The sequence below is a fragment of the Cetorhinus maximus genome, chromosome 2, assembly GCF_964194155.1.
Source record: "Cetorhinus maximus chromosome 2, sCetMax3.hap1.1, whole genome shotgun sequence".
Taxonomy (NCBI): domain Eukaryota; kingdom Metazoa; phylum Chordata; class Chondrichthyes; order Lamniformes; family Cetorhinidae; genus Cetorhinus; species Cetorhinus maximus.
In genome coordinates, this window is record NC_135880.1 from 89,529,419 (window position 1) to 89,552,492 (window position 23,074).

General features: G+C 44.1%; 2 protein-coding genes across 3 annotated transcripts in view; one reads left to right on the forward strand and one right to left on the reverse strand.

Annotated features, from left to right (window-relative positions):
* cep120 (centrosomal protein 120) overlaps window positions 1-886 on the reverse strand; it is a 293,666-nt gene extending 292,780 nt beyond the window's left edge. The window contains exon 1 of the mRNA XM_078566851.1: window positions 873-886. The gene's annotated coding sequence lies outside the window, so the exon portion shown is untranslated. The remainder of the gene's footprint in view (window positions 1-872) is intronic.
* Window positions 1-23,074, forward strand: part of LOC144695841 (casein kinase I) — a 296,518-nt gene that overhangs the window by 13,866 nt on the left and 259,578 nt on the right. The window lies entirely within an intron of this gene.

Here is a 23,074-nt window from a genome sequence, read left to right on the forward strand (position 1 = left end):
GCGGAGAGGAACACAGTTAATGTTTCAAGTCCGAATGACCCTTCAACAGAACTAAGTAAAAATAGAAGAGAGGTGAAATATAAGCTGGTTTAAGGGGGGGTGGGGACAAGTAGAGCTGGATAAAGGGCCAGTGGAGTTCCAATTCTCTTAAAAGATATCCTTGAATTTCACAGGTCATTCTGCTGGGATAGGAGAAAGAGAGAGACCAGCGAGAGGCAGCAAGTCTCTATGGTTCACCACTCAGGAATGTGGGAGTTCACACACACATTGAAAAGACCAAATTTGTGAGAATTTAAAACGAGGCTGGAAGATTCAACTAGCTTGAGCTAGAGAGTGAATCTCCAGGAAAACCCTCGCTGTGAAAGACAGTTCTGGGTTTAAAAGTCACCAAACTGGGAAAGGAAAAGAACAGAAGTAAACCCTCGGGTGTTAAGAATCACTTTGGACTCGTTCCAGTAGAATAGAGGGCCTACTTAGTGTGAAGTATAACCACAGTGTGGGATTTTTGTTTATGGTGAAAGTTAGTGGGGAAAGTACTTTCCTGTAGTTTAACATATAAGGTGCCCACGCAATACCAATTAGCCAATGTTGCTTTGTTTGTAACAAGCAAACTAAGTTTTAAGACTTGTAATCTTGTCGGGAACTTGGATTTCTTTTTAAAAGTTAACGGTCTCTTTGGCGATCATAACAATCCTCCTCCAAAGCCTCTCCAGCGTTGTTTGGCTGGATGCGACTGCATTTGCTTGGTTTAATTATTATCTATCAAAATATAGCCAACCAATCACCGGAAGTGGCTTCTCTTCCCACTTGAATACTATTACCTCTGGGGTCCCCCAAGAATTTATCTTTGAACCCTCCTATTTCTCGTCTACATACTGCCCCTCAGCGACATCAACTGAAAACACAGTGTTAGTTTTTACATGTATGCTGATGAAACCCAACTCTGCCTCACCACTGCCTCTTTACTGCTCCACTGGCTTTAAATTATCAGACTGCTTATCCAAATCCAATGCTGAATCAGCAGACACTTCCTCCAACTAAATACTGGGAAGACTAAAGCCATTGATTTTGGTTGTCATCACAAGCTCTGTTTCCTAACCACCAGCTCTGTTTCTCTCCCTGGCAACTGCCTGAGGCTGAACCAGGCTGTATACAAACTTGGTGCCATATTTGACCTTAAGATAAGCTTCCAACCACATCCGTGTTATCACTAATACTGTCTATTTCCCCTGTTATAACATTGTCTGATTCCACCCCTACCTCAACTCATCTGCTGCTGAAACCCTCATTGATGGCTTTGTTACCTTTTGGACTATTCCAGTGCATTCCTGGCTGATCTCCCACATTTTAGCCTCCATCAACTTGAAATTATTCAAAACTGTGCTCGTGCCTTGCTCACTTGTCACCTGTGCTCGCTGACCTACATAAGCTCCTGGTTAAGCACACCTAGTTTTAAAAAAAATTTTCACCCTTGTTTTCAAATCCCTCCCTAGCCTTACCCATTTGTTATCTCCATAATCTCTTAGCCTTACAATCCTCTGAGATACCTGAGCTCCTCCAATTCTAGCCGTTTGTGCTTCCCTGATCTTAATTACTCCACTATTGGCGGCTCTGCCTTCAGTGCCATGGCCATAAGCTATGGAATTCCCTTTCGGCCCTCTTTACTCCTCTAAGACCATCCTTAAAACCTATCTCTTTGACCAAGCTTTTGGTCACCCTCCCTAATATCTCCTTTTGTGGCTTGGTGTCATAACGCTCCTGTGAAGCAACTAGAACATTTTATTACATAAAACTTTTGATAAATGCAAGTTGTTGTACATGTCCTGTGTAGAGTAATGTTGTTCACATCAAGTTTCAGCAGGTGTGTGTAACAAAAAAAAGGCACATGTCTAACATGAGACAGTTCATTACTATATTAGAAAAGGTGATGGTTGGAGCAGAAATGCTTAATGGTATCCGCAATCTATGCTAGGAAGCAGTATCCTTCAAGTGTTCTTGAAACCTTAAGAGAAAATTAAACATTTGCCTTAGCCTCGTCAGTAAAATGGATCTTTGCTCTCCTCCTGAAGTGTGGTGAAGTTTATTTTACTGTTCAGTCTATTATAATCCATCCTATCACTATTACAACAACCAGAATTTGCATTTATATTGCATCCTCAAAATAAAAAAAAATGTCTTGAGGTGCTTCACAGATATGTAGTGAAGAAAATGGAGAGGAAATAGGAGCAGAAACACAGTTCAGGGCGAATAGGATGCCCATGTTGCTAACAGTCTGGTTTGGCCTGAGGTAGTGACTGACGAAGGGTATGAAATTGGGCGCAATGGCACGGAGTCTGTGGCAGGTGTTAAAGATGATGGCCACTGTTTAACTGGAATAAATTGTGGATTATCCAGGACTGGATGTTGGATGAGTAGTCTGACAACAGGGGGGCAATGGAAGGATCGAGAGAAATGATAGCGAATTTTGAGCAAGGTGAATGTGGAAGGTGACCTTAGAACTCAGATGATATTGTCAAGAGGCATTTATGCAGATGAGGAAGATCAGGGGACCAAAAACAGGTGATTGTGGGACCCTGGAGGTAAAAGTTTGGTGGTAATATGAGAAGCTACTGCTGGAAATGCTCTGCCTACATCAAATAGCTAAGAATGAAACTAAGCGAGAGCTGTCCTCCTGATTTAGCAACAGAGGACGGGGGTTCGAGGGTGATGGTGTGGCTGATTGTCAAGAGTCAGCAGAGAGGCCAAAAAACTGCGTTGTAATTTGTGACTTTGATTGGGGCTAGTTTGACAGAGACGCAAACCTAACTGGAGTTTGGGTAGTGAAAAAATGTTCTCAGACTTTGGAGGAGGAAGCGAGATTCCAGATGGGACAGTAGTTTCCAATGATATACATGCCATCATACGTTTTTGATTCTGAGAAGATGATGGATTTCAATGGTTGAGGGACAGTACCTGACGAGAGGGGACCATGTACAATTCAGCTAGCACAAAGGCTAGGAGGGATAGTTGGGTGATGAATATTTTAGTGGGAATGGCATCAAAGGAGCAGACAATAGATCTCCTGGATGCGACAAGCCCTTGAGAGAGCATGAGAGGAGAGGGGTTGCAATCCAGATTCGGGGCTAAGGCAGGGGGAGATTTTGTTAAGTTGTTGACCAAGCTAACAAAGAAAGCAGGAAGGAAGCATTTGGCTGGCTGCAACCTTGGTAACCAGAAAGTCCACGAGCTCTTTATGGTTTTTGGAGGTGAGGGTGGAGGGGCAAGAGGAGATAGATTTAAGGATACGCTTGATAGTGGAGTAAAGAAATTGAGAGTTATGAATGGAGAGGAGTGGGGAGTGAGTCTCGATGATACCTGATGTGGTATTGCGAGATCTGGTGATGGATGGCTGAACCAATTATGTGCCAGGTAGGCTCAAGTATCCAGAAGTATGGAAGATGAAAAGATGGGCAGTTTGAAATTGTAGTTGTTAATATCTTGAGGGAGAGTTTTTCCAAGGGCAGATGTAGAAGAAAGTTGGAGTGGAAGGAGGAAGGGGAATGTGGGTGATGAAAAGTACAGATATATGGCTGTAGATGACTTGTCTGTGGTAGAGATGCCGTGAGAGGTGACAAGGTTGCTGTGAATATGGATCTGAGAGCTTATGGAGTTAGAGAGGTTTACCAAGGGCATAGAGGTAAATAAAATCAGGGAAGATTGTGAGATGAACTGGGATGAGAATTGAAATTGAAGATAGAGTTGTTCAGCACAAAGGGTGAGGGAGGATATCTTTGTAAGAAATGCGAGATGGAGCTTTGCTTTAAAATATTCATTATCCACAACCAACTAAGGTGTGAGAACTGGTAAAAAGAGGGTGGTAATGTGCAGGAGGTGTGGGGAAGAGACTGAGCTGTGATCAGTTAATATGGATCACAACACGACTGATGGTTTGGAGGGGGAAAGTGAGGAATCTATATACAGGTGTGGTGGCTTCATTAAGGGGCTGGATCTTACCATGCAAGAGCCAAGATTCAGTCAACAGTTACTCAGTAAGCTTGAGTAGCAAGGGCCTAATTCACGAGTGAACAGCCATTCTAGAAGAAATTGTGGTAAGGGCTGTGATCCTCTGGTGGGATACAAAGTGGAGGGTAGGGGTGGGTAGAAGTGGATGTGGTTAATGGGATGGGAAGGAGATTGGTGCACAGGAGATGAAGTATGTGGTCCTCTTCTCTGACAGGATCATTCCTGACTTGTTCCCTATATCCTTGTTATCATATTTACCTTCTCTCCTTCGACCCCACTTCCCCCAACTGAGCTTGGGAAAGACCCTGACCAAACTTCATCACAACTCGCTTAAAACTACACCTTATAACTTCAAACCCTCTACCCTCTTCCACATCTCAACTGAAAACTGATTTGCCTAACTATTGCCTAACTACTTGCAATGCCTTGAAAAACATGTGTTTTCTCTCATCGTTCCTGATTTCCTAGCCTCACCCCAGTACAGCCCCCATTTTTACAAACTGAGTGCAAGTTCAGCAAACCTGATCAACTTTGGCCATGCCTGCTGTGGCCAAAACAACCCACTAATTCTAGGATTATTCCGGAGTGCAAGAATGATTCCAGATGCCAGAGAACTCTTTTCCAGCCGCTCTACTGATGCTTCTAAAGCTGAGCGCAAAGATTTCATTGTATTTCTCACAAAGGCAAGAATCCTCTGCCTCACTCTGCCCCTGTTCTTCACCTTGTTCCCTTAAACAACTTTGTCTTCGTCATCCTCCTTCTCTTTCTCTGATTTTCAACTCCACATCAGATAAAAATGGGGTTAGTAGCAATTATGCACCTCACTTGCATCGCCTTTGTGCCTGTCACCATTTTTTCAGGCCCGACGCTCTAACCCCATCCAGCTAAGCACTCTTGACAGTCAAAGGTCAGGATCCGATGACAAATTAACAGTCAGTATCTGTGTTTGATCTCCCCAGTTCTAGCTTCGTGAGGAGCACCAGTTATAAAGGAGTAGCAGGCTTAAAATAGGGCTGATGGCAGTTTTTTTTAAAAGGTTTATTGTGAGCCGGGAGGAAGAATTTCCTGCTCCTCTGCTCCACTATTTCTTGAGTGCTGCAAACTCTTGGGCGCTCGTTCGGCCCCCTATGGTCATCTACCAGCCTGGCAGCATTAGTTCTGGGTTTAGGTGGGATTTGGGCCTTGTCTATTTAAAAAAGGCCTTGAAGTTCAAATGGTCTTGGCCACACTTTGCCACAGCAAGCATCAAACTTGCTAGCCTTACATTTACCCAAGTTAAAACCCAAGTCCCTTTAAATCTCTCCATGACCCCTCTCCCTACTTCTGTAACCACATCTTGTCCTACAACACTTCTCAAACATTCTTTCCCTGATGTCAACCTCATGTATCCCTCTTAACCGTTTGTGCTGTCGTTAATGGTTTTGCTTTCAGTTCCTACAAGGCCCCAAACTCCTCTGCTTCTCCACCTTCCTGTCTTCCTTTAAGATCCACCTCATTGATGTATGGCAAAGGGCTTGAGCAATCTCTTTCTCTTTGGCTTGCTGTCTGTTTTTCCTTCTACTTCTGTGCAGCACCTTGGCCACTTTTCGATGTTAAAGACACCATATAGTAGTTAATAACTACTAGTTAATAACATGTAGTAGTTAATAACTTTTTGATGTTTTTGTGAAGGAAGAATGAAGATGTTTGCATTGTTAAAATGCTTCATTATCTTGTTAGAATTTCAAATTAAATTTCTGAGTTTGGATTTTCTAGAAACTAATTAAAACATCATAAAACAAAATATCTTAAGTTTACATTATTTGTTGTGAAAACCTTGTGTGTTGGTTGAAGCTTATGGGTTACTGGTTGAAGATGGCAATTTAAGCACAGGACAGTTTGATGAATCTTCTCGTATTGTGTGATGCAAATCAAATAAAGTGTGTAAGCTGCATTTTTAATCAAAACAGGTAATAAACCTGATATTGTCTCAATTTCTCTGCTCCTCTCACCCATTCTAATCTGTCTCTCTCCAAACTTACTGCACTCCGTTCTCTCAGGTCCAACCCCAACATTGTCATCAAACCCGCTGACAAGGGTGGTGCTGTTGTTGTCTGGCGCACTGACCTCTACCTCGCGGAGGCTGAGCGTCAACTCGCAGACACTTCCTCCTACCTCTCCCCGGACCATGACCCCACCACTGAACATCAGCCATTGTTTCCAGGACTGTCACTGACCTCATCTCCTCTGGAGATCTTCCTCCCACAGCTTCCAAACTGATAGTCGCCCAACCTCAGACGGCCCGCTTCTACCTCCTACCCAAAGTCCACAAACAGAACTGTCCCGGCAGACCGATCGTGTCAGCCTGTTCCTGCCCCACGGAACTCATTTTTCGTTATCTTGACTCCCTTCTCTCTCCCCTTGTCCAGTCCCTTCCCACCTACATCCGTGATTCCTCTGACACCTTACGTCACATCAACAATTTCCAGTTCTCTGGCCCCAACCGCTTCCTCTTCACCATGGACGTCCAATCCCTCTACACCTCCATCCCCCACCAGGATGGTCTGAGGGCCCTTAGCTTCTTCCTTGAACAGAGGCCCGAACAATCCCCATCCACCACTACTCTCCTCCGTCCGCTGAACTTGTTCTCACACTGAACAATTTCTCCTTTAACTCCTCTCACTTCCTCCAAATAAAAGGTGTGGCTATGGGTACCCGCACGGGCCCCAGCTATGCCTGTCTCTTTATGGGGTATGTGGAACATTCCTTGTTCCAGTCCTACTCCGGCCCCCTCCCACAACTCTTTCTCCGGTACATCGATGATTACTTCGTTGCTGCTTCATGCTCTCATCGGAACCTGGAAAAATTTATTAATTTTGCTTCCAATCTCCACCCCTCCATCATTTTCACATGGTCCATCTCTGACACTTCCCTTCCCTTCCTTGACCTCTCTGTCTCAATTTCTGATGATAGACTGTCCACCAATATCCATTACAAGCCTACCGACTCCCACAGCTACCTCGACTACAGCTCCTCACACCCCGCTTCCTGTAAGGACTCCATCCCATTCTCTCAGTTCCTTCGCCTCCGTCGCATCTGTTCTGATGACGCGACCTTCAAAAACAGCTCCTCTGACATGTCCTCCTTCTTCCTTAACTGAGGTTTTCCACCCACGGTCGTTGACAGTGCCCTTAACCGTGTCCGGCCCATCTCCCGCGCATCTGCCCTCACGCCTTCTCCTCCCTCCCAGAAACATGATAGGGTCCCCCTTGTCCTCACTTATCACCCCACCAGCCTCTGCATTCAAAGGATCATCCTCCGCCATTTCCGCCAACTCCAGCATGATTCCACCACCAAACACATCTTCCCTTCACCCCCCCCGGCGGCATTCCGTAGGGATCGTTCCCTCCGGGACACCCTGGTCCACTCCTCCATCACCCCCTACTCCTCAACCCCCACCTATGGCACCTCCCCATGCCCACGCAGTAGATGCAACACCTGCCCCTTCACTTCCTCTCTCCTCACAGCCCAAGGGCCCAAACACTCCTTTCAAGTGAAGCAGCATTTCACTTGCATTTCCCCCAACTTAGTCTATGGCATTCGTTGCTCCCAATGCGGTCTCCTCTACATTGGAGAGACCAAACGCAAACTGGGCGACCGCTTTGTAGAACACCTGCGGTCTGTCCACAAGAAAGACCCAAACCTCCCTGTCGCTTGCCATTTTAACACTCCACCCTGCTCTCTTGCCCACATGTCTGTCCTTGGCTTGCTGCATTGTTCCAGTGAAGCCCAATGCAAACTGGAGGAACAGCACCTCATCTTCCAACTAGGCACTTTACAGCCTTCCGGGCTGAATATTGATTTCAACAACTTTAGATCTTAAATTCCCTCCCCCATCCCCACCCCCTTTCCGTTTCTTCCCCCTCCCTTTTGTTTTTTCCAATAATTTATATAGATTTTTCTTTTCCCACCTATTTCCAATATTTTTAAATCTATTACTGTAATACCCTGTCAGTCTTTCCACCCCACCCCCCACTAGAGCTGTACCTTGAGTGTCCTGCCATCCATTTTTAATTAGTACATTCTCTTAGATGATATCACCCCCCCCCCCCCCCAATAGAAAAGAGTAGTAAGGGGCAAAGAATAGTTAATACAGAGCATTGCAACAGCACTTGAAGTATGACAAACTATCCCAGTACTATAATCTCCTCTTAATAAAAGTACAAACAAAACCCACAAACATTTGCAAATAAAAGAAAGACTATTGACTTTGTACTGCTTCAAGCCACTGCCTAGAAGAAATTCTGTCTATTCTTGCAATGAGATGGGTTGGGGGGGCGGGAGGGGAATGAAGGGCGGGAGGGAAATGAAGAGCATGAGGCCAGGGGTCTTCAACTTTTACCTGAAGAGCCTTGTTACAAATATTTGCCTGAAATAAAAACTATTGGAGTTGCAAGGTGAAAATACAGCATTTCTAAACCAAATACTTGATAAGTTGCCAGTGTTTATGGTGAAAATGCATAATTTTCACAGTTAATAAATAAATTACATGTATTGAATTTACATTTCATTAGAAAAGCAATCAAAATTGAAATAGACTTAACTGAATTATCATATTTTTTGACTTTAGGTATAGCCAGCTTTAAAACAAACTTTAACTTAAGATCCATAGAATTAAAACAATTTCTTCAGCTATTGATTCTTGAGATGTTTTTTCCAAAAAGCTTCTAATTGACATTCAGAATAATTTACCAGCTGTTTTTCAGATATAATGCTTACAACTATAAAACCTGTTCCTTGAACCAAAGCCATTATTTATAACTGGTGTAGCTGCACCACTCGCACAGGTTTATCTGGAGCATGATGATTTTTCATTTAAATAATTATTTGAAATTGTAAAGGGCAGCATAATGATTAGCCCTTTAGTTCTACAATAAAAACACGTAGCAATGTGATCCAACTGGGAAAAAAATACAAATGAGGTGTTAGAGCTGCATGAGGCTTTGGAGCTGCAGGTTGCAGAACCCCGGGCTTGGGCAGCCCACTACAGCCTCCAAGGTGCAAAATTGAAGAAGTGCGGAGGTCTCTGAGGGTTGTAGGGCTGAAGGGGGTTTCAGAGATATGGAAGAATTTGAACACCACCAAGATGAGAATTTAAAATGTGAGGCATTGCTGGATTGGGAGCCTATGTAGGTCCAGCCAGCACAGTGGTGGTGGGTGAAAGTGTCTTGATGTGCATTAGGATATGAACAGCAGATTTTTGGATGAGCTGAAGTTTACGGAGGATGATTGATAGGCCATCCAGGAGAGCATTGGAATAGCTGAGCCTGGCGGTGATTAAAATCCTGGATGAGGGTTTCAGCAGCAGATAAACAAAGGCAGGTGCAGGAACTTGTGATGTTATAGAGGTGAGAATAGGCAATGAACATGCATTGGCACACCTGGTTCTGTGTAACATCACGCGGTAGTATTTTTCATGTGGTAAAATCTTGCCTTCAAGAGATTGGTTAAGATGTTGGAAAATCTTGTAAATTGAGCTGTACCCACTAAGTGCTGTCCACTTTGTGGAAAAGGAGTGGATATTGTAAATACAGTTCAGTAAATCTCCTCCTGTAAACCAATTCGCACTTTGTGCCTGAAAAGTGAATATTTGGAATGTGCTTTTGTTTGGACACATTCCCTTACTGTGTCACCAAAAATATATCAGACATTGCAGCCAAAATTGCAGTCAATGAATATGTCACAGTGAATACTGGCACAGTTTTGGATTTTGTTATTTTATGGTAAGAAGTGTAAGTCAGGTGAGAGCTTGATCCTCAGTGTTGTCTATTCATTTAGCCTGGCGTTGGAAGGGTTTAGTCTTGTAACTAAGTGGTGAAGTCACTCCTTCCAACCCGTTTATTTAATTTGATTTTTGCTTTTCAAGTCCTGTGAACTTCACCCGTTCCCCCCACACTCCAGCTTTATCACCTCCTTTCTTAGGTTTAATTCCATGGTTTATTTGAAATAATAGTTGAACAAGTTGAGCTTGTTCAACTAATTGTTCTTTGTATGTGTGTACAGGTAAGTGAGTATTGGCAGGTCATTCAGCAGTGGGTGGCATCAAGTTGAGCTGGTACCTTGTCTACAAATACTGGCAGGATTTTGACATTTCTCTGCCCCAGATTGCGGAGATCAATCATAGCTCTGGTTGAAATTGAGTTAGCATTTTGTTAGCGTGGATCAAGTATATACCAGTTCCACAGTGACAGCACATTTATCAATGGAACCGTAGAGAAACACTCTATAAATGTAGGTGGTTTTCCTTGAGAATGCTTCTCATGAAAGCTCTTTGTACTCGCTCATTGTGGGTTGGGCATGGAACGCATTGTAAAATTAAGTTGTGTGTGTGGAATACACATCTGTGTCAAATTGGTATCGCCATCATTTATTCTAATTGAAATTTGAATAAATTAGAGTACTTCTTTCAAACAAGAAGCAAATGGCATTGAAACATTGGTCTGGATTTTCATGGATCAGAGAGACTCCGTGGAAGGGTGAAAATGGTGGCCGAGACCCGATTCTGGAATTTCCAATCCCATGCCTGAGGTTTCCGATTTTCAGCAGTGCGGATTAAGGGTGTGGGTTAGGTCGGGTCATGAGCCTGCACTCTGAACTCCCCACCTGGCCAGCTCCATTGCAGGGATAGGCATCTCTTAGTTGTCTGTGATTTTCATGGCATCAGGCCAGCATTTCAAAGAGTCATGGTTCACGCTAATCATGAACCATAGCCTGGATGAGGGAACCTTTTTTGAAAGGCAAATTCAAAAGGTCTTAGCCATGCCAAGCTGTGCCCCTCTACACCACCCCCACCCCACCCCCCCACCCCCACCCGTGACCTCTCATACCCTCCATGCCAAGCTATGGCACTTCTTGCACACTCATTCACTGTTCACTCTGTATAGAGGCAATGAACCCTATAGTGACAATAGGATGTGTGTAATGAGGCTTGACAGAGAGTCCAGATATCCATTAGAGTGTTGAAACAGCTGTGGCCCAGGGAAAACATGCTTGATTGACAGGTCTTGCTTTGTGATCCCTTCTGTCAATTTCACAATGTTTATTTACACCAGGTAAAAAGATTTCAAGTGCTTGAAGTTTCTGCTATTGATACTTTAAAGGGCCTGGATGATTGACACTTTTATTGGATGTGGTGAAAGCAATTTTTACGAATGACTTTTTTAAAGAGCTTTTTAACGCATCCTATTGCCATTATATATGGAATGGAGGGTATGGGGCGGGGTGGGTGGGAGGAGAGCATGAGAAGGCATGGATGGGACATGGGGAGTGTATGTGTGAGGGCTAGAGGGCCTGTTTTAATTATAAGAGGGATAAAGTCCCAAAGCATCCAAGGCCTTTTAAACAGCTTGCCTCCTCACCCACCCATAAGCCTTACGGGGGTGGCGGGCACGACTCCTGTCAGTGCTCACTTTTCCCCCTCCATCCGCCAGGAATAAAAACCCTGTCTTTGCGAGCACCTTCCCCCGAGGCAGGTGTGCCGAGCCAGCAAATTTCTCGACTCCACAACCAGCCCCGAATGAAAATCCAGTCCATAATGTTTTTTGGCATGACTAATTAATCTGATCAGCTGGTCTTTATCTGTGCATTAGTAAATTGTGCACTGACCCTGTATACAAGATGAGCCTGATTGTGAAAAATGCAGGGGCACTTATTACATTGCAGGACATGGAATTCTGGAACAGGACCTTGCCTAAAAGTAGGATATCACTGAAATGGCTCCTGAGTAGGGCTGAATTTGCTTAACTTCGACTTTCCCAGTGTTTTAACCACGTCATTTGTGTATTGCACTATATTCTCGGAGCACATAGCTAGTCATACATTACCACAGTCGTCTTTTTGAAACCTATTACGTCAACTGCTTCCTGAGCAAGCTCCTGACCATCCAACTCCTTTTTAACTCCCTCCTTGCTGATATTATTATCCTCTCCCTAACCTCTAGAATAGTCTTTGTCCTGTTCAAAATTACTGCATCAGTCCACTGATTTTTTTAGAGTAGAAAAAACAAGGCCTTTATTTATGTTTGAGCTACAGCTCTGTCCATCCTCCTTTTTCCACATTTCCTGAAGATAATTTTGCCACTCATCTCTGCATTCCTCACAGCATTCCCTTTTCAAGCCCTCCAGTTCAAGTTTTCAATCTGCCTGTGCCACAGATTACCATGGTTAACTCTGGTTGTATGTGACTTTCAAGAAAGGAGGGAGAGAGAAAACAGTAACCTACAGGCCTGTTAGCCAAACATCAGTTTTTGGGTAAATGCGGGAATCTGTTATTAAGGAAGTCTTAACAATGCACTTGGAAAGCATAGTATGATCAGAACAAGTCAACATGGTTTTACTCAGGAGAAATCCTGTTTGACAAATTTATTAGCATTTTGAGGATGTAACTAATCGGGTAGATAAAGGGGAACCAGTGGATGTAGTATACCTGGATTTCCAAATGGCATTCAATAAGTACTGCACAAAAGGTTAATAGGCAAGATAAGGACTCGGGGAGTTTGGGTAGTATTTTAGCATGGATGGAGGGTTGGTTAACTGATAGAAAGCAGAGAGTGGGCATAAACAGGGCTTTTTCAAGTTGGCAGGCAGTGAATAGTAGAGCGCCGCAAGGATCAATTTTGGGGCCTTAGCTACTTACAGTCTATATTAATGACTTAGATGAAGAGACAGAGTATCAAAGTTTGCTGGTGATACCAAGCTAGTTGGTAAGTTAAGCTGTGTGGAGGACACACGAGAGGCTGCAAAGAGATACAGACAGGTTAGGTGATGGCAGATGGAGTATAATGTAGGGAAGTGTGAAGTTATTCACTTTGGTTGTAAGAATAGAAAAGCAGAATATTTTTCAAAAGGTGTGAAACTTGTAAGTGTTGATGTTCAAAGAGACTTGGATGTGCTTATACAAGAAACACAAAGTTAGCATGTAGCATGCTGCACACAATTAGGAAGGCAAATGGCATGTTGGCCTTTATTGCAAGGAGACTGGAGTGCAAGAATAAAGAAGTCTTGTTACAGTGTACAGGGTTTTGGTGAGACCACATCTGGAATAGTGTGTGCAGTTTTGGCCTCCATATTTAGAAAGGACATACTTGCATTGGAGGCAGTGCAGTGAAGGTTCACTAGATTGGCCACTGGGTTGAGGGGGTTGTGCTATGATGAAAGGCTAAGTAAATGGGGCTTAAATTCTCTGGAGTTCAGAAGAATGAGAGGTGATCTTATTGAAACCTGCAAAATTTTGAAGGGGCTTGATAGGGTAGATGCTGAGAGATTGTTTCCGCTGGTCTGGGAATCTAAAACACGGGCACAGTCTCAGGATCAGGGGCCGATCATTTAGGACTGAGATGAGGAGAAATTACTTCACTGAAAGGGTTGTGAATCCTTGGAATTCTCTACCCCAGAGGGTTGTGGATGCTCCATCATTGAATACATTTAAGGCTGGGGATAGACAGAATTTTGGTCTCGCAGGGTAAATTCCCTGGGATATGGGGAGCAGGTGGGAAAATGGAGTTGAAGCCCGAGATTAGCCATGATCATACTGAATGGTGGAGCGGCTTGACTGGCCTTTTTGGTCTACTCCTGCTCCTATTTCTTGTGTTCTTGACTCTGACTGCTGTTTATTCTTGACCTTGCTTTCTATCCCTCCTCCAACTCTGTTGATGATTCTTCTCCTTTCCTGCCTTTCCTCTGTGTTCCATATTGATGGCATTGTTCTTTTCTGCTCCTGATTCTGTCACCATACAGCTACTATATTCCTTAGATTGTTTCCTCTGGGTTACATCCTTGTCTTTTTAGAAAATTTATTATCTACGCCCTACCCTACGGAGGCTTCGTCAGTATTAATTTTGGAAGTATTTAATTGTCCATAAAGTGCTTTGAGGTCATGAAATGTGCTGCACAAATGTGACTCTTTACTGTCCCAAAATCTGTGTTCTTGGCTAAATCTCTCTTTCCTTGAAAGACTTATCTCTGTGCGTGTTTTGGTCCAGTTCCCATAATGTGCTTGTACTTCCCCTTGTTTCCAAATCCCTCTATGGCCTCACTCTTCCATATCTCTGCAACTTCTTCCAGCCCTATAGCTGTCTGAATTATCTGCACTCCTCTAATTCTGCCCCCTTGAGCATCCTTGATTTTAATTGCTCTCCAGCTTTGCCTCAGCAGTCATTGCACCCATAAACCTCTGCCTCTCTACCTCTTGCATGTTTTAAGATGCTCCTTAAAACCATTGCGGAGGCAATGGCATAGTGGTATTGTTGCTGGGCCAGTAATTCAGAGACTTAGGATAATGCTCTGGGGACCTGGGTTTGAATCCCACCATGGCAGATGCTAATACCATGGCAATTAAACCTGGAATTTAAAAAAAAGTCTAATGATGGCCATGAATCTGTTGTTGTAAAAACCCATCTGGTTCACTAATGTCTTTTAGGGAAGGAAATCTGTCCTTACCTGGCCTGGCCTATATGTGACTAAATGGAGGGTGACTAAATGCCCTCTGAAGTGGCCTAGCCAGCCACTCAGTTGTAACACGCTGCTACAAAAAAAAAAGGAACAGGATTGACACCTGGCATTGACAGGCTATGATAGTGGCAATCGCAGCGAAGACTCTGCAAAGTCCCCCTTAGTAACATCAGGGGGCTAGTTCCAAAATTGGGACAGCTGTCTCATAGACTAGTCAAGCAACAGCAGAATCATCCTCATGGAATCACCTTACAGATAATGTCCCAGACACCACCATCACCGTCCCTGGGTATGTCCTGCAAAGGTGGCAGCACAGTGGTATACAGTTGGGAGGGAGTTGTTCTGGGAGTCCTCAACATCGCCTCAGGACCCCATGAAGTCTCATGGCATCAGGTCAAACATGGGCAAGGAAACCTCCTGCTGATTACCATGTACTGGCCTCCCTCAGCTGATGGACCAGTGCTCCTCCATGTTGAACACCACTTAGAGGAAGCACTTGAGGGTGGCAAGGGTGCAGAATGTACTCTGGGTGGGGGACTTCAGTATCCATCAAGAGTGGCTCGGTAGCACCACTACTGGCTGAGCTAGCCGAGTCCTAAATGACATGGCTGCTAGACTGGGTCTGTGGCAGGTGGTGAGGGAACCAACAAGAGGGAAAAACATACTAGACCTCATCCTCACCAACCTATCTGCCACAGATGCATCTGTCCATGACAGTATCAGTAGGAGTGACCACCGCATAGCCATTATGAAGACAAAGTCCTGCCTTCACATTGAAGATACCATCCATTGTGTTGTGTGGCACTACCACCGTGCTAAATGGGATAGATTTTGAATAGATCTAGCAACTTATGGGCATCCATGAGACACTGTGGGCCATCAGCAGCAGCAGAATTGTACTCAACACAATCTGTAACCTCATGGCCTGGCACACCCCCCACTCTAGCATTATTATTAAGCCAGGGGATCAACCATGGTTCAATGAAGAGTGCAGCAGGGCAGGAGCAGCACCAGGCATACCTAAAAATGAGGTGTCAACCTGGTGAAGTTATGACACAGGACTGCTGTGTGCCAAACAGCATAAGCAGCAAGTGATAGGCAGAGCTAAGCGATCCCACAACCAACGGATCAGGTCTAAGCTCTGCAGTCCTGCCACATCCAGTTGTGAATGGTGGTGGACAATTAAACAACTCACTGGAAGAGGAGGCTCCACAAATATCCCCATCCTCAATGATGGAGGAGCCCAGCACATCAGTGCAAAAGGTAAGGCCGAAGCATTTGCTACAATCTTCAGCCAGAACTGCTGAGTGGATGATTCATCTTGGCCTCCTCCAGATGTCCCTAGCATCACAGATGCCAGTTTTCAGCAAATTTGATTCACTCCACATGATATCAAAAAACAGCTGAAAGCACTGGATCATGCAAAGGCTGTGGGCCCTGACAATATTCCGGCAATAATACTGAAGACTTGTGCCCCAGAACTTGCCGCGCCCCTAGTCAAGCTGTCCCAGTACAGCTACAGCACTGGCACCTCCCTGGCTATGTGGAAAATTGCCCAGGTATGTCCTGTTCACAAAAAGCAGGACAAATCCAACTCGGCCAATTACCGTCCCATCAGTCTACTCTCGATCATTAGTAAAGTAACGGAAGGGGTCATCAACAGTGCTATCAAGCGGCACTTGCTTAGCAATAACCTGCTCACTGATGCCCAGTTTGGGTTCTGCCAGGGCCGCTTGGCACCTGACCTCATTAGAGCCTTGGTTCAACATGGACAAAAGAGCTGAACTCCTGCGGTGAAGTGAGAGTGACTGCCCTTGACATCATGGCAGCATTTGACCGAGTGTGGCTTCAAGGAGCCCCAGCAAAACTGGAGTCAATGGGAATCGGGGAAATCTCTCTGCTGGTTGGAATCATACCTAGCACAAAGGAAGATGGCTGTGGTTGTTGGTCAGTCATCTCAGCTCCAGGACATCACTGCAGGAGTTCCTCAGGGTAGTGTCCTTGGCCCAACCATCATCAGCAGCTGCTTCAATGACCTTCCTTCCATTATAAGGTCAGAAGTGCGTATGTTCGCTGATGATTGCACAATGTTCACCATTCGTGACGCCTTAGATACTGAAGTAGTCTATTTCCAAATTCAGCAAAACCTGGACAATATCCAGGCTTAGGCTGACAAGTGGCAAGTAACATTCGTGCCACATAAGTGCCAGGCAATGACCACCTCCAACCAGAGAGAATCCAACCATCACCCCTTGATGTTCAATGGCATTACCATCATCGAATCCCTCACTATCAACATTCTGGGGGCTACCATTGATCAGAAACTGAACTGGACTAGCCATATAAATACCATGGCTACAAGAGCAGGCCAGAGGCTTGGAATCGTGCAACGAGTACCTCACCTCCTGATTCCCCAAAGCCTGTCATCGTCTGCAAGGCACAAATCAGGAGTGCGATGGAATACTCCCACTTGCCTGGATGAGCGCAGCTCCCACAATACAAGAAGCTTGACACCATCCAGGACAAAGCAGCTTGCTTAATTGGCACCACATCCACAAACATTCATTCCCTCCACCACCGACGCATAATAGCAGCAGTGTGTACCATCTACAAGATGTACTGTAGGAATTCACCAAGGCACCTGAGACAGCAGCCTCCAAACCCACAACCGCTACCATCTAGAAAGACAAGGGCAGCAGATGGAGGGGAACTTGCTGGTGGTGGTGTCCCCAACTAAGTCACTCATCATCCTGACTTGGAAATGCATCGCTGTTTCTTCACTGTTGCTGGGTCAAAATCCTGGAACTCCCTTCCTAACACCACTGTGGGTGTACCTACACCACATGGACTGCAACGGTTCAAGAAGGCAGTTCGCCACCATCTTCTCAAGGGCAACTAGGGATGGGCAATAAATGCTGGCCCAGCCCGTGAAGCCCACATCCTGTGAATGAACAAAAAAAATCTATCTGAATATCTCTGTTTGGCTCAGTGTCAGATTTGTTTTCGATAACCGGCCTATGAAGCGCCTTGGTATGTCGTCTTGTGTTAAAGGTGCTATTTAAATGCAAGTTGTTGAGCACTATTAGAATTCCTCTTACGTAAGCGTACTAGACAATTAAAAAAATTCATTCATAGGGTGTTGGTATCACTGGCAATGCCATCATTTTTTGCTCAGCCCTAATTGCCCTCGAGAATGTGGTGGTGAGCTGCCACTTTGAACCTCTGCACTCCATGTTATGTAGGTGTATGTGCTGTTGGGTAAGGAGTTCCAGGTTTTTAATCCAGTGACAGCGAAGGAATGGCAATATGTTTCAAAGTCTGGATGATGCGTGGGTAGGAGGGGAACTTGTAGTTGTTCTCATGTGTCTGCTGCCCTTGTCCTTCTAGGTGATAGAGGCTGTGGGTTTGAAAGGTACTGTTGAAGGAGCCTTGAACAGTTGCCGCACTGGTGGTGAAGGGAGTGAATATTTAAATGGGGTGTTGAGCTTCTTGAATGTTGTTGGAACTGCACTCATCCATGCCAGTGGAGAGTATTACATCATACTCCTGATTTGTGTCTTGTAGATGGTGGATAGGCTTTAGGGAGCAAGGAGGTGAGCTACTCTCAGCAGAATTCCCGGCCTCTGACATGCTCTTGTAGCCACACTATTTATATGGCTAGTCCAGCAAAGTTTCTGGTCAGTGGTAACCCCTAGGATATCGATGGGGGGATTCAGCAATGGTAATCACTTTGACTGTCAAGGGTTCATGGCTGGGCTCTCTCTCTTGTTATAGTGGTCATTACTTGTCACGTATGTGGCATTAATGTCACTTGTCACTTATCAGCTTAAGCCTGAATATTGTCCAGGTCTGACTGCTTGCAGGAATGGATTGCTTCATATATGAGGAGTTACAAATAGAACTGAACACTCTGCAATCTGCAGTGAACCTCTACCCTTCTGACCTAATAATGGAGGGAAGGTCATTGATGAAGCAGCTAAAGATGGTTGGGCCTAGGACACTAACCTGAGGAATTCCTGCACGATGTCCCGGGACTGGGATGATTGACCTCCAACAACTACAACCATCTTCTTTGTGATAGGAATGACTCTAACCAGTGGAGAGTTTTCCCCCAATTCCCATTAACTTAAATTTTACTGGGCTCCTTGATACTACACTCAGTCAAACGTTGCCTTGTTGTCAAGGGCAGTAACTCTAATCTCACCAAATGAAGTCATTGAACTGCAAAGCTTTTTTTGAATCTAGTTGCTGGTCTGAAGGTATTTCATTAAGAAATGGCATGTGAGGCACATATCAGGGTAGAGCAGTAAGTTATTTTGTGAATTAAAAGAAAGAGCACAGCTGCATTTATACCGCACCTTTTCACAAGCTCAGGCTGTCCCCAGTGCTTTTCAGCCATTAAGCAGTTTAAAACTGTAGTGCTATTGCGATGTGGGTAAATGTTACTAATAAATCTTCTCCTCATTCATGTCTGAACTTGCTCTCTCCTGCTGCTGCCCCAGACTGACATTCCTCTTCGATAAGTTCACAGCTACTCTCTTTCTTTTGGCATTGCCCAAAGGGCCTATTGAGGAACCTCCGGCTGGGTCCTTATCAGCAGAAACTATAATTGCTCTACCTTCATCTCTCACTGACTTTGTGCCAGCGTGCCCATTGGAGAATAATTCACCAACCTGCTTTTCATCCTACCCACAACACCAACCACTGCTTCCTTGGACTGCACCAGTAGATCAGTCACCGTGCATTTCTGTTTCATTTTAGACTGCCCATTCCCTTGTGAATAGGGTCCTTGCAATCCATGATGTAAATTGTGGATAAGTGCATTAAAGTCTTCCTTTGACAGAAACTTTGCTTACTGGTGGCAGCACCTTGCTTCTTCGTGTAACCTTCCTGTCCACTACCTACCCAAGCCAAATCACAATGATGGCTGGGTGGGCCTAATCACCAAATCACATCATATGTCTCTTCCTAGTTTTCTGGTACCTTCATAGAATCATAGAACAGCTATGGGGCAGAAGGAGGGCTTTCTTCCTGTTGTGTCTGCCCTTGTTCTCCCCCTCATTTTTCCTGAAGCCCTGCAAATCTTTTCAGATAATTGATCAATTTTCTTTTGCAAACCACACAGAATCTGCCTGCACCACACTCTCAGGCAGTGCATTCCAGATCCTAACCACTGCCACGTTTGAAAAAAGATTTTCCTTGTGTTGCCATTGCTTCTTTTGCCAATCACCTTAAATTGGTGTCTGCTAATTGTCAATCTTTCAGCCAATGGGAACAGTATCACCCTATTTACTCTGTCCAGACCCGTTATGATTTTGAACACTTTTATCAAATCTCCTCTTCATCTTCTCTTCTCCAAGGAGAACAGCCCTAGTTTCTCCAATCTATCCATGTAACTGAAGTCCCTCTTCCCTGGATTAATTAACCTCTCTAGCCTATCCTTTTAAAGTTCTAATTTTTTCCAAGTACCACTTTGAGTTTCTCACCAATCGATATATATTCTGTTTCTTTTCCTTCCTGTCCCTGCATTGTGTAAAGACATTTTTTTGTTTTTGATATCAGTCTCCATCCCAATGGACCTGACCACACACACACACACCCCCCCCCCAACCCCCCGAACCACTAATTTCACTGCACCCCTGCCCTCCCTAAATCTCCCCCTCCATATAAACTCTCGTCCATATTCACAGCCACCCCTCTATCTTGACATCTTTCATGGCCTTTCTACTCCTAAGCTTTTTCCTTGAGAAAAAACAGTCGTCTTTTATGCTTCACAGCTTCCTTTATCTTTCCAATCCCAGTTCCTTCTGACTGATGAAGATTTTTCTCGGCAAGTCACTTGCAATTTCAGTTTTGAACTGCCTAGCCTTTGGCCCTGCACTTAGCATGGTAGCTTTGCAGCTGTTAATCTGCTTAACCGCTCACTTTCTTCCACTTTTGTTGCTCCTGTCCCAGTGAAACCTTTATCTCTAATCCTGGTTGTTTCTCCTGGTACGACCCCCATTTTAACAGGTTGATCCCCAAAGGCTGCAAACCTGAGTGTATTTGGTGCACACCCACTCTAGCTATGGATCACCAAATATAACAAGACCACTTCAATTGCCACTGAGCTTTGCTCTCTGCCAAAACTGTTCAATGCTCTGGGGCCTAGCTGGAGCGCAAACATGACCCCTGGCTTTTTCCATCCATTACCAACTTTCCTCAAACCATTCTGCCCTGCCGTATTCACCCTTTCCTGTAATGTTATGCAAGATGGAGGTTTGAATCTTTCGTTGAGCTCTGAAATGGCCCTTATTAAAGTCATAAATGACATTGGCAGTGACTGATTATGGTACAGAATCCTCTCTTGACTCCTGCAGCTTTTGACATGATTGATTATATCATGCCGCTCCAATGCTTCTCCTTCATTGTCCAGCTGGATTGGCTCCCAGTCCCTCAATGCCTCCAATTCAAAATTCTCATCTTTGGAACCTCCCACCAGCCTCCCAAAATGCTGCATTCCTCTGACTCTGGCATCTTGTGCCCCCCCCCCCCCCCCCTCTCCCTTTTCCTTTACTTCACCATTGGCAGCGTGCCTTCAACCATCGATTCCTACGCTCTGCAATTTCCTCCCTATGCTGCTCTATCATCCCCTCCCCCTTTAAAATTACCACTTTCACCCATTGTTTTATTTTTTGTCTCATTATGTCTCCTTGAAAGGCCTTGGGATTTTTTTTTACTAGATGCAAGTAATTGTTGCTTTGACTTGCTTAGCAATGTGCTCTTTCTCTGGCTGCTTAGTTTGTGACTGAGACATCTGTGGTGCACCAGTCAACTTGCTTTTGACTCCTAATTTCTCTTGGAATGCACTTCACTGAGTGTCAGAAAAGCTACTCATGACTGTTGGCTAGAGGGTGTGTGAGAGCAGGTTGGTGGATACCATCTCATTGTGCAGTGCTTATTTCTTTTCCTCCCTTTTGTGGGGAGATGCCTTGTATCAATCCAACTCCTCCTGCAGCAGGAGTTAAGTGGTAGGAAATGACGCCTACATACTAATGTGTCCTTTTTTATTTCGTCAGAAAAAGACACCATGCATTACAATATTGTGGGAACGGCTGGTGAAATGCTGCATGATAAATTCAGCTCTGATTTTAGAAAGCTTTATTCTGTGGTATAATTTCAGGTGCCCAGCCACAGTAACTTGAGTGATTACGCATATTTATCCTTTCTCATATACCAGTACACCTCTGGTTCAATTGCTCTTGTCTTTCCATGGATTAGCAGCCTCAGCTCTACTTTGTTTTTGCTCCTTAGCCTTTTGTGATTGAAAAAAGCGTTTGCCTTCTCTTGGCTTCTTCACCTTCTTAACCTTTTTTTGGAAGAATTACTAATTGTTCACAATATTTTGAGTGTAAGTAGCTGAAACTTTTTAAATTAACTTCAGAGGTATAAACTGAACTTCTATTTTTGGACAAAAACAGAATTACCTGGAAAAACTCAGCAGGTCTGGCAGCATCGGTGGAGAAGAACAAAGTTGACGTTTCGAGTCCTCATGACCCTTCAACAGAACATCTTGGGGATTTTGGGGATAATGTGCAATAACTGGAGATCTTCATCCTTTATTTGCAGTTTTAATATACAAAATCTGCAAGATCCTTTTCTGTTGCTGGGTTTGAAGTTTCAGCGCACATATTCAGCTTTGTTCTAGTGCTGTATAAACACTGTTGCAGGGCTTGGCATCTGTTCTGTTCCCATTAGTAAAAGGTTCCAAAATGCTCTGCTTCATTCAAGTTGCGGTCTAGCTAACATTTTTTAAGGAAGAAGTGTAATCCCTAGAACTATCAGTGCCATCTGGAATCTGATGGAGAGGATGCCAAGATGCAACACCTTAATGTTCCTTATAAAATGCTGATAGGACAACTGAAAATCTTGGATTATATTCCAGAGAATAGTTTAAATAGAAAGTTAAATTATGCTTCATGGGGTCTTGAACATCATAAACAACCACCAAAGTTATTTCATGGGGAACTAGAATACAGAATTTATCCTGATTATTTTCCATCCAAATTAAGATAAGTTCTGTCTTAATTAGTTCATGACTGTTCATGACTATATATGTAATCTGTTTATCTGCAAACGTCAGTGAATTGTTTGCTAAATTGTACTAAATAGGTGAGAAATGCTTGATAACTTTTTTTGCATGGATATTTGCATATGTTCCATAACAGATCTCAGTTGGTCAGCTAGAAATACGTATTGAAAGGAGAGGATTGTCAGTTAAAGCATCTCTGGTTGGACTTTTATCCAGGGTATGGACTTAGCATCGAAAAGGAAAAAGCTATAGAATAATAGTTGTGGGGTCTGAAAGAAAATGGGTTGGAGAGCTAGATGGGTAGAATTACTTTCTCTTGTTTCTTGTGTGTTTTTTATTGTTTACTTAAATTTTCATTAAATATAGTTTAGCTGAATGCAAGAGACTAGAGTGTGTTTAAAAAGGCAAGTGGTGACTGCTGGAAATCTAAATCAAAACAGGTAGCTGAGCATCTGAAAAGACTAACAAGTTGGCTAATGCTTCTCATGCCCTCAAGTTTGAATGAAGGATTAAC